The sequence below is a fragment of the Miscanthus floridulus genome, chromosome 2 (assembly GCF_019320115.1).
Source record: "Miscanthus floridulus cultivar M001 chromosome 2, ASM1932011v1, whole genome shotgun sequence".
NCBI lineage: Eukaryota > Viridiplantae > Streptophyta > Magnoliopsida > Poales > Poaceae > Miscanthus > Miscanthus floridulus.
In genome coordinates, this window is record NC_089581.1 from 133,352,123 (window position 1) to 133,361,946 (window position 9,824).

The 9,824-nt window shown below is 43.9% G+C and overlaps 1 long non-coding RNA gene across 2 annotated transcripts; it reads right to left on the reverse strand.

The window, feature by feature from the left end:
* Nucleotides 1–319: 319 nt before the first annotated feature.
* LOC136530416 (uncharacterized) lies at nucleotides 320–8,197 on the reverse strand. 2 transcript variants are annotated; one of them, XR_010777771.1, is made up of 3 exons: nucleotides 4,984–8,197; nucleotides 4,290–4,811; nucleotides 320–1,302 (listed from the first exon to the last, which is right to left on the reverse strand). It is a non-coding gene; the product is annotated as an uncharacterized lncRNA (long non-coding RNA). The 2 variants fall into 2 exon arrangements; XR_010777772.1 differs by lacking the exon at nucleotides 320–1,302 and adding an exon at nucleotides 1,315–4,204.
* Between the last annotated feature and the right edge of the window lie 1,627 nt (nucleotides 8,198–9,824).

Here is a 9,824-nt window from a genome sequence, read left to right on the forward strand (position 1 = left end):
CTCTGTCTATTTAGGCAAAGGAGAAAAGAAGCAACACATGGGAGAAGAATGAGGATTTAGGGTTTGCTTGCTCATCATGCATGCCCGTACCTCTCCAAAAAATGAGTGTCCCTCTATTCTCTCCTATCTCAATTTTGCTATTAATTTTATGTAACTCATGCAATGTTGCAGAGGCATCACTCAGTAGTGTCAATGTCCAATGCTAAATATAGCTATTTGTTTATGATCCAAAATATTTTTATAATTTAATTTTTCTTGTTAGTTCTATAACGTTCCAAAGTTGGTATCACTATGTCACTTGGGCCAAATATGGCACCAGGACGTAAGCAACATGTTAGAAGGTCATTAATGCAATTGGCCTTGATGACCAACTTCTCTGCTTCTGCCTTTGTTTGTGCATATGCATCAGGAAACTGCCAAAAAAATGTGCGTGGTAAAAAATGTAGGAAACGACTAATGCACGGCCGTGCATGCATTAAGCAGGCCACATACACACTCCATATTAGAAAATCCAATAGTATACACTTTCCGTTTTGGTCCTGGTCATGGGGAAAGCAGCGGCCATGCGCGCGTGAAGCACTACGGTGGGTGCGCGCCAAGCGCGCTTCCTGGACAAGGCCCACCAGACGCCAGGCCCACACCCCGCCTAGAAGCTTTTTCCCCTCGCCCTGTTTTGCTTTTCCCTTTCAACACGCAAAACAGAGGCGTCCAGGACGCTACCGCCACCATTGGGTGGCCGCCAGATTCATCCAAACAAGACAGGCCAATACATCCAAACAGCAGGTACGTACAAATATGCAAGAACTTGATACTATCATCTGTAGATAACCAGCTTCTTCTCAGACACTAGAATTACACAATAGAACCAACCAGATCTGTTACAAGAAACAATTCAGTTCTGATATCAGATAGTACTGCTGTTACTACTGCATAAGTAGATCTGATCCTAACTGATAAGCAATTCACTACTTTTGCATAAGCAATTCAGTTGTTTTGCATAAGCAATCCAATTCTCTTGCATCACAAATATTAATGCAGTTCCTACTGAATTAGCAGTTCTGATCCTAACTGGGACATGTAAATAACTAGTGTTTTACTGCACATCTTACTACCAGATGGTGTTCTTACTAGTTGACATGGATGTATGCTATATGCACCACTCCTATAGATGTACATCTTGATGCATTAAACCTTCTTGTGTTAGTTGTTGTACGTGGTTACTCCTATGCATTAAACTTTCTTGTGTTAGCTGCTGCACATGGTTGCTGCACTTGTTCATTTTGATGCTTGATGGCCTTACACCTGCAATTAAATAGAAGTACATGATAAGCACATAGATGATAGTGAGAACTGAGGGAAAAATGTTTAAATCAACTGAGTTGAGGACAAGCAAGCCTCAAATTTCAACTTTCTACAAAAAGAGGGAAACACAAGAACAATAGATTCATTAAGTTGAAATCTGACTATGGAATAAAATGTATTTTGTACCATGGATAGTCTTAAGTTTCTAAACTCTCATGTGTCCATTTTATAGGTTGTAACATTTAGGTATAGTGTTAGTCAGTCTTTAGTCCCACTGTAACCGTGGAAAACTGATAGCCACAACTATCGTGAAATTTTATGTAACTGATAGCATGTACTGAACAAAACTGATAGCATGTACTGAACAAAACTGCATAAGTTGCTGGCCTTTTTTTGCCTAATTTTGTATAGTATTATTGCCTAATGGATTTGACTAAGTTGCCTAGTTTCATGTAACTTTCTATTTTGCATGTGGTTCTCAAATATGGATCTTAACAAGCTACCACTAGATTTGGATGAAGATTTCTTGGATGCATTTGGTTTGGATTATGTGACCGGCAACCCTACCTTCTGCTCTTAAGTGCCTACAATTCCTAAAATTCCTCAGCCTAATGATGAGCATGTGAACCAATAGATTTTGCCTAGTTTTTCTGAAGTTGGCTATGCTGGTTTAGCAAGGAGGCTCGTGTAGTTTCAGAAGAGGTTCTTCCTATCGTTTCTGAGATCAGATTATCACTTGAATATGTGAGGATTGAGGACAAGAATGAAGGTTCTACTGCTAATCCTGTAGTTGCTGATAATGAATTGAATGGTGCTAGAAATGAAGTAGTAGAAGAGGAGGAAGAGGTGTGGCCTACTCCTCAAATACCACACAATGGGCTGTCTTTTGCATCCTTGGATGACGCAAAAGAGTACTACAACTCTTATGCAAAGAGAACTAGCTTCTCGATTAGAACAAACACGTCACGTTGGTCCACAATCACAAGAGAAATGCAGAAGGTCCAGTTTGTGTGCAATAAGGAAGGCATTGGCAAGAAAAGGAGAGTTGTTGCTCAGCTTGTTGATGCTATCACTTGCTACTTTGACAATGATGAAGTCAAAGAGGAGGATAGCGCACAAGAGGAAGAGGATGATCAAGGGGAGAAGAGGAAGAAGCTTGACAGATGTAAGAAAAGGAAGAGGGAGAAAATGCTATATACAAACTGCAAGGCGAGGATGGTGGTCAAAATGATTGGCTCCAGGTGGCAAGTCATCTATTTTCTGGCCAAGCACAACCATGATCTTGTGGTGAAGCCCTCGCTCAAGAAGTTCCTAAGGTCCCATAGAGGGATACCAAAGCCAGAAAAGGATTTCATCGTTTTGCTACACGGATGCAACTTGAGCACAGGTAGAATCATGCAGTTGATGAGCGAGTTCTATGGCTGTGCACAACTGGTGCCATATGAGGGCAAATGTGTTTCAAACTTTCGCTCCACCATCCACAAGATGGAAAAATTCAAAGATATGTAGAAAACTTTGGATTACTTCAGAGCTTTGAAAGAAGAAGACCCTGATTTCTTCTACAAGATCAAGCTCTGCCAAACTTTTTAGCTAGAATGTGCCTTTATAAGGAATGAGAAGGCAGCTACCTATGAATGGTTATTTGTAACATTTCTAGAGGCAATAGATGGAAAGGCACCCCTCAACATAATTACCGATTAGGACGCTACGATGAGAGCCACCATTTGCACCGTTTTTCCAAACATGACCCAAAAGAATTGTAGGTGGCATATCATAGACATGATTTTGAGCACAATTGGACTGGTCCTTGCTAAAAATGAAGAACTAAATGAGGAGTTTGTGGATTGCATGAACCACATCGTAAGTCATGAAGATTTTGAGTCAAAGTGGGTCGCTATGGTCCAGAAACACGATTTGGAGGGCAATGATTATTTTCAGCACCTGTACCACATAAGGCAGAGCTTCATTCTAGACTACTACATGCACAACTTCTTCCCATTCCTCTAGTTGACTCAAAGGAGCGAGGGGTTCAATGCTTTACTCAAGAAGTATGTGACCTAAACTTGTCCATGCTACAGTTCGTGAGACAGTACTAGAAAATACAAGAGAAGTGTCTGGTAGCATAGGATGGGCAAGACTTCAGGACTGATGAGAATGAGCAAAGACAATGGTCAAGGCATCCACTTTAGAAGCATGCTTCCATTGTATACACAAAGAATATGTTCAACAAGTTCTCCAAAGAGTTTGAGAAAACTGCAGAATATGATGTGAAGCCTGTAGGACAGTTCTAATATTAGGTGGAGCCCAATAACAACTTTGTTTATGGGTATGGAAAAAGGAACTACCTTGCTATAGCAATAGAAGAGGAGGAAAGCTACTACTATGAGTGTAGCAAGTTTGACAGGGATGGAATCATTTGCTGCCAAATTACGAGGGTTATGGTCAGGATGGGGATGAAATTGATACCAAAAAGTTACATCCTTAAAAGGTGGATGCAGCAAGCAATTACTAGTGATACAGATTAGGTCCAAAATGTGCAGGCACCGGTGGAAGCGTTTAGGGCATTGGACCAGAAATAAGATGCGAAAATCAAGAGTAAATCATTCCTCTCCATCCCGGATAATGAGAGTGTCAAACATTGATTCAAATCATGCACCTCCCAATCTTTGGCCTTTTTCTCGGATACCCTATGAAACCAATCTCTCCACCCCTTGGGCCTTTTAGGCTAGTTTCTGAAGGGGGTTTTGATATTCCAGGAGGATGAATCCACTACAGACTGTCTGAAGGGGATTTCGTTGGTTTCTTGACGGACGAAATCAGATGGGTCAGGGTCACCCATAGGCCCAAGAAAATAGACATTGGAAGCAACAGCTGATGGAATGAAGATTTCGTTCCTCATCTCCTAGAAATCGGATGAAATAAATTTAAGGAGAAAAGAAATACAGGGTATCGGTTGGTACTTGGAGAATGGAAGCTTGGAAGCATACCTCAGGGACGTGGTCGTTGGTCGCCATTGCAGCCAAAATAGACTTGAATCTGACAAAGATCGCTTGAATAATGGCTTGATAAAATAGAGGATTTGCTAGGGTTTGCGGCCTTGGCGATGACGGCGTCAGATGTTAAGATTTGCTCGAGGAAGAAGGAAAAGCAAATAGGCCGAGTGAGTTGGAAGAGATACTTTTGGGATATTATATAAAACTCAGGTCGGGAAGTCAGGAGTCATGCGTATATCTTGGGATAGAACGGTTGCGGCATGGTGAATGGATAAATAGGAATTTTGGAATAAAATCACTTTTATCCTAAAATTGGGGGGCATGTGTTTACACCAAAATTTGGGAGAAGAACGTGGGAACTCAAAGGCTTCCAAGATTGTGTCAATCAAGGAATCGATTGCATAAGGATCGATATCAGCTGATTCAGACATGACACTGGAATCGGTTCTCTTTGAATGATGTCGGCAAATAACGATGATGAGCTACGGTTGGCGTCGGGGAACTACATATCGGACTCTACAAAAAGGGAAAGATTAGGGTCCAAGTTATCTTAAGATAGGAATGTTTTCTTCTATACCAAAGATTGTAATGAGTAGTACTCGAGTATAATTCATGTTTAGTCTTCGGGTATAAATACTAGACCTCGACTATTGCAAAAGACACAATCAATCAAATACAAGTTACTTACTTTTTCGGCTTCGACCACCCCTTAGGAGTAGAAGTAGAGTAGATCTCAGTGAGTTCTTTAGCGAGCAAGGTTGCATCGGTCCGGCTGACCTTCAGCTTGTCTGTAAGTACCGTCATGGCTTATACTTCTGTTCGTACGGCTGCATCGATCCGGTCGACCACCACTGTAACTCTGGTATAAGCTAGTTATCGACCTCCACTGCTCAGACTAGATTAAGGTCAAGTTATCGGTTCTATCTAAGGGTGGCGTCCTTCGGATAGATTCATTAAGTTATCGATGTTGCTAATGTTTTCATTGTTATTAGTTTATAGCAACATCAATTCGCCCGGTCGAGATCGAATTAGATTGGCCTCATATCTTTTAGATCCATCATTCGTTTGTTACAACATGACATTATCTACCTTGAATGACGGTTTATGTTTCATTGGTTGTTTTACTTTGATCTTGATCATGCATAGTATATGGTTAAGGCATGCATATTCTTGAAGAGGTCTACTGGCTAGTTGAATCTGGTTTATGGTTCACCATTATGGCTGTAACGATCCGGTCGATCCCCACTAATGGCACTGTAGATTGGAGGATGCTAGTTAGTAGATTTGTTCCTGGTTAGGCATGACCTTAGCTGTTTGCTATGCTTGCATCGGCTAAATAGCCGATCGCCCGTGCATTAACGCCTACGGTGTGCGTCCATGATTCTGTTAAGCGCGAATAGATCCGTGTGCTTTGAGGGCTTGATTCATTGACTTTTTCATGGCTGCATCGATCCGGTCGAACCCCACTATTAGAGATAGCGGGTTGAGTCTGAGGAGTCCACAGGTTTGTTCGGATCCACCGGCATCGTCGGCACCTCGCTCCTCGACATCCTCTCGCTCGCCGACACCCCCGGTAGGCCATGGAAAGTCTACGTTGTCTCGCGCCGCCTGCTCCCGCCCTGGTTCCTAACCCCCTCCCTCGCCGTCACCCACCTCCACCTTGACCTTGCCGACTCCGCCGCCATCACCGAGGCCCTCCAACCCCTCACTAACATCACCCACGTCTTCTTCGTGGCCTGGACCAGCCGCCCCACCGAGGCGGAGAACCGGGAGGCCAACGCCGCCATGATCCACAACGTGCTCTCTGTCGTTGTCCACGTCTGACATGTGGGGCCCACGCGTTAGTGATTGGAGGGAGAGAAGCAGCAGGGGTACATAGGTCATTTCGCATGCTCTGTAGGCCTTCCCAGGCTCCCTGCCACGCTGGCATACCAATCTGACGCGCCACCTCAGTAAAAATGACAAAAACGTAGGAGGGTTACTGTTTGCGATGGCAAATGTATAGAAGCGCGCATAAAAATGGCAAACGGAGGAGTGCCATCTGTAAGGATGGCAAAAAGTCAAAAATCCCATCGACGGTGGAGCAGTGTGCGTGGGCGTTGGCAAACGCCCGCACGGATGAAACAAAGTCATTACCAAAAAGGTATACATGACTTTACACTGTACTTTACTAATTTGTGCGACCAAAAAATATTCTAAGCAAAATATTACAGGCAACATGCCAAAATTAAACCTCTCTCCATCAATTAATGGTAACTTTCTCGTCTTGTGAATCATAGCTAGCAGAAGAGAAAAGATGCAGCGTAGGCAGTATATAAAACATTAAGTGCGTGACTGATTATTAATATCTATGATATCATAATATGTATATAATGTTTTTTCAGTAAATCTTATGGTGACTCATTTACATCAAAAAAGTCCATGAACGCCGTCAAACACAACACCACTAGAACTGGTGTGTATAAGCCTTTTCACCTTGCATATCTTGCAAGCATCAATTACATTCTTCGTTCCTGTGTTGGTATAGCATATCAGTAAATAGATAATTAGTACATTTAATTAGCTCTCCTTTATGCTACTTCTGTGAATGACAACATATTTATTCTTGTGGATTGGTTGGTTGTATCTATTCTAGCTAGACTTTGCATGCTAGTGCAGAAATTTCTTAATGAGGGATGGATAATATAAGCTAAACAATCATACAAGAGGAAGGAAACCTATATATATTTATGTTTTGGCAGACTATTTCTTATTGGCGACATATTCATCCTTTTTAACATCTCGGGCAATAAACAATGAATAATAAAAATAAACTTTGTGAAACACATTGTGCAATTTGGACGGAATAGAGTAACACACCACATATTAGAGCAAGGATTATAATGGTAGGGTTATGCAGGTATGCAATAGCTTTAGTTTGTCATCTTTTTTTTTACCTGAAATTATTATTGGGGCAAACCCCAGTGAGAGACCAGAAATTCGCAGCCACGAGGGCTCGATCTCCGACCGGCAAGGTCCCAACCACCGGGCCTTGCCACCCGAGCTACGCTCGGTTCTCTTTAGTTTGTCATCTAGTGTGAATGTGTGATGGCATATGCATATGTTGTTCTACTGTCCTTGGCAGGATTATTCTCGTGTAATACTCACCATCCACGTTAACCTTGTGGTGAAGTTGCAAGTGGTTCTTGCTAGGATCCGCGCGCAGCGGCCGTGTGGAAAACAACATCTACCCCTTCAAAGGCTGAATACAAGAAACTAACCAATTAAATATTTAGCTTAATTATACATTATATTATTATTATTTACACCGCTTGATCGTATATTGCATATATAAATCAGAGAATTAATATAGCAATGGTTGTTTGTCAGTCTCTGTCGGGGCGTGTGGCTATTAACTAAAGTTCCAAGTCACCCCGAATATATGGCCTGTTCGCTTGAACTTATCAGTCGGCTCAGTATTTTTTTCTCACAACAAAATAGCTTCAGCCGACTTATCAGCCGGCTTTAATACCAGCCGAATAGGCCTTTATATAGTAGTACTCCGTAGTTACTAGTTCTTTATTAATTAGTACCAGTATTTCAATTATCACCTTTGATAAGCTGCTCTAGGTTGCAGACATCCACGGAGGCATAGACGGCGCGGCCATCACGGAGAGTGTCGCCCAAGAGACCTTCCATCTCGCCAGGGCCGAGCACAACAGTAGGAGCGAGGTCAGTGATCCGGACGCGCCACTCACCGGTGCGGAGCAAGGCGGCCACCAGTACCAGGTGCTCGCCATGAATCCCCGGCCGCCGGTCACCGCGCACCACCTCGTCTCGCTCTCGCTGCCATCGTCACGCTCCGACGACCCCATCTATAGAGAATGCAGTGTACGCGGCAGCACGGGTATTGGTTGTGTGTGTTCACGCATCAGCCCCTGTGCATGTATTTATAGCTAGGCAGCACACTGATCTACAGTTATTTATACGTCGTGAACTAATACTGGTTACAATTAATCAGTCAAATTGCTGGCCAATACACGACAAGTTCAACAACAAACCCCTTGAGCCCCACAGACTCCATTTCGGCAGGTACCATCAGTGCACTGATTAATTGGGTACTTGGGTCCCACATTCAAGCTGTGCCGATAGGAAGGCATTTCCGTCCAAATCTTTATCCGACGCGGCGCGTGTGCCAGTACGGTTACTAACGCACGTAGTCTTCCTCTTAGTTAGGGGACGGCGGGGGTCACAGGGGTGGGCGGGGTGTGGGCGGAGCGGTGCGGTGGCATCCTCGCCGCCAGCTGCGGGCGGCGGTCGAGGCCGGCGGTGGCGGGGCAGTAGCTGTTAGGATTAGGATTTGGGTTTAGGATTAGGGAAACCTTGAATATCCTCTGGCTCTAAAGGGATGGCCGGGGGTGGCGGCCGGTCCTGCGGTGGTGGCGGGTTGCCAGTGGTGACCGAGGCGGTGGAGGCGCTGCCAAGCGGGTGGTGGAGGACATCCGGATGGGCGGTGCCGGCGGCGGGGGCGAGGAGTCACTGGCGAGCTCCTCTATTGGGATTAGGGAAGGGTGGGATCTAACGTTCGATGGGGGTAGGCCGTGGGCGGGGAGGTCGCTGGTGGCCTGGGCGGTGGTCGAGGTGGGCAAGGGCAGGGATGGTCGGGGAAAAAATGAACAGTGGCAAGGCGGGCGGGTGTGTGCCATGATTGTTAGCGGCGTGCGCGCGTCAGGTAAGGGAGTCACATTTCCACAGCCTGTCAAAAAACCCCACCACACCAAGATATATAGGAGCGTCTTTTATACTGGTGGTATGTTGAGTCAACCATCGGTACTGACATGACCTTTTATACTGGCGGCAGACGCCTGTGAAAATGAACTAAACTGCCAGTTATTAGTATGTCACACCCGATTTTAAGGATAAAATGGGATGCATAATCTTATGTGCGCCCAGAGATCAGTCACACATATAAGCCGACAAATTATAAATAGTACCATCACAAGTGTTTAGTATATCACGAATAATAAGACATAGTCTTCACATAGATGTAGCGGAAGTATAAAGAAAAATCTCTCGCGGAAGCTCCATATCACAAGGACGTTAACTGGTTGACCACAAGTCTAGTAATCCTCAGGAAAGCCGTCATTACCATAGCCATCTATTACTCATCCGGAATTTTTATCCAAATAATGAAAATAAACAAGCGTAAGTACGTGTCGTACTCAACAAGTGTAACATGGGGTTCATGAGGCTTAAAAGGTTTGACACAGATTTAACAGCATTCAGCTTTTAATTGTCATAATTTTAACATAAGAGTAGCAACAAGTTGTTTCAATCCCAAAGTAAAACACATGATCAATGTAAACATGAATACTGAATAGCATAAACGGATAATTCTTAGTGATCATCTATTCCATAAGGGTTTCAAGACCACTCGTGACCGTGAGCACGGCTAATATAACAGTTTTACATTCTGCAGAGGTTGTACACTTTCACTGTGAGTCGTGATACTCATACGCCCGAGTTAATTACTCCCAAAACACTTCCAAG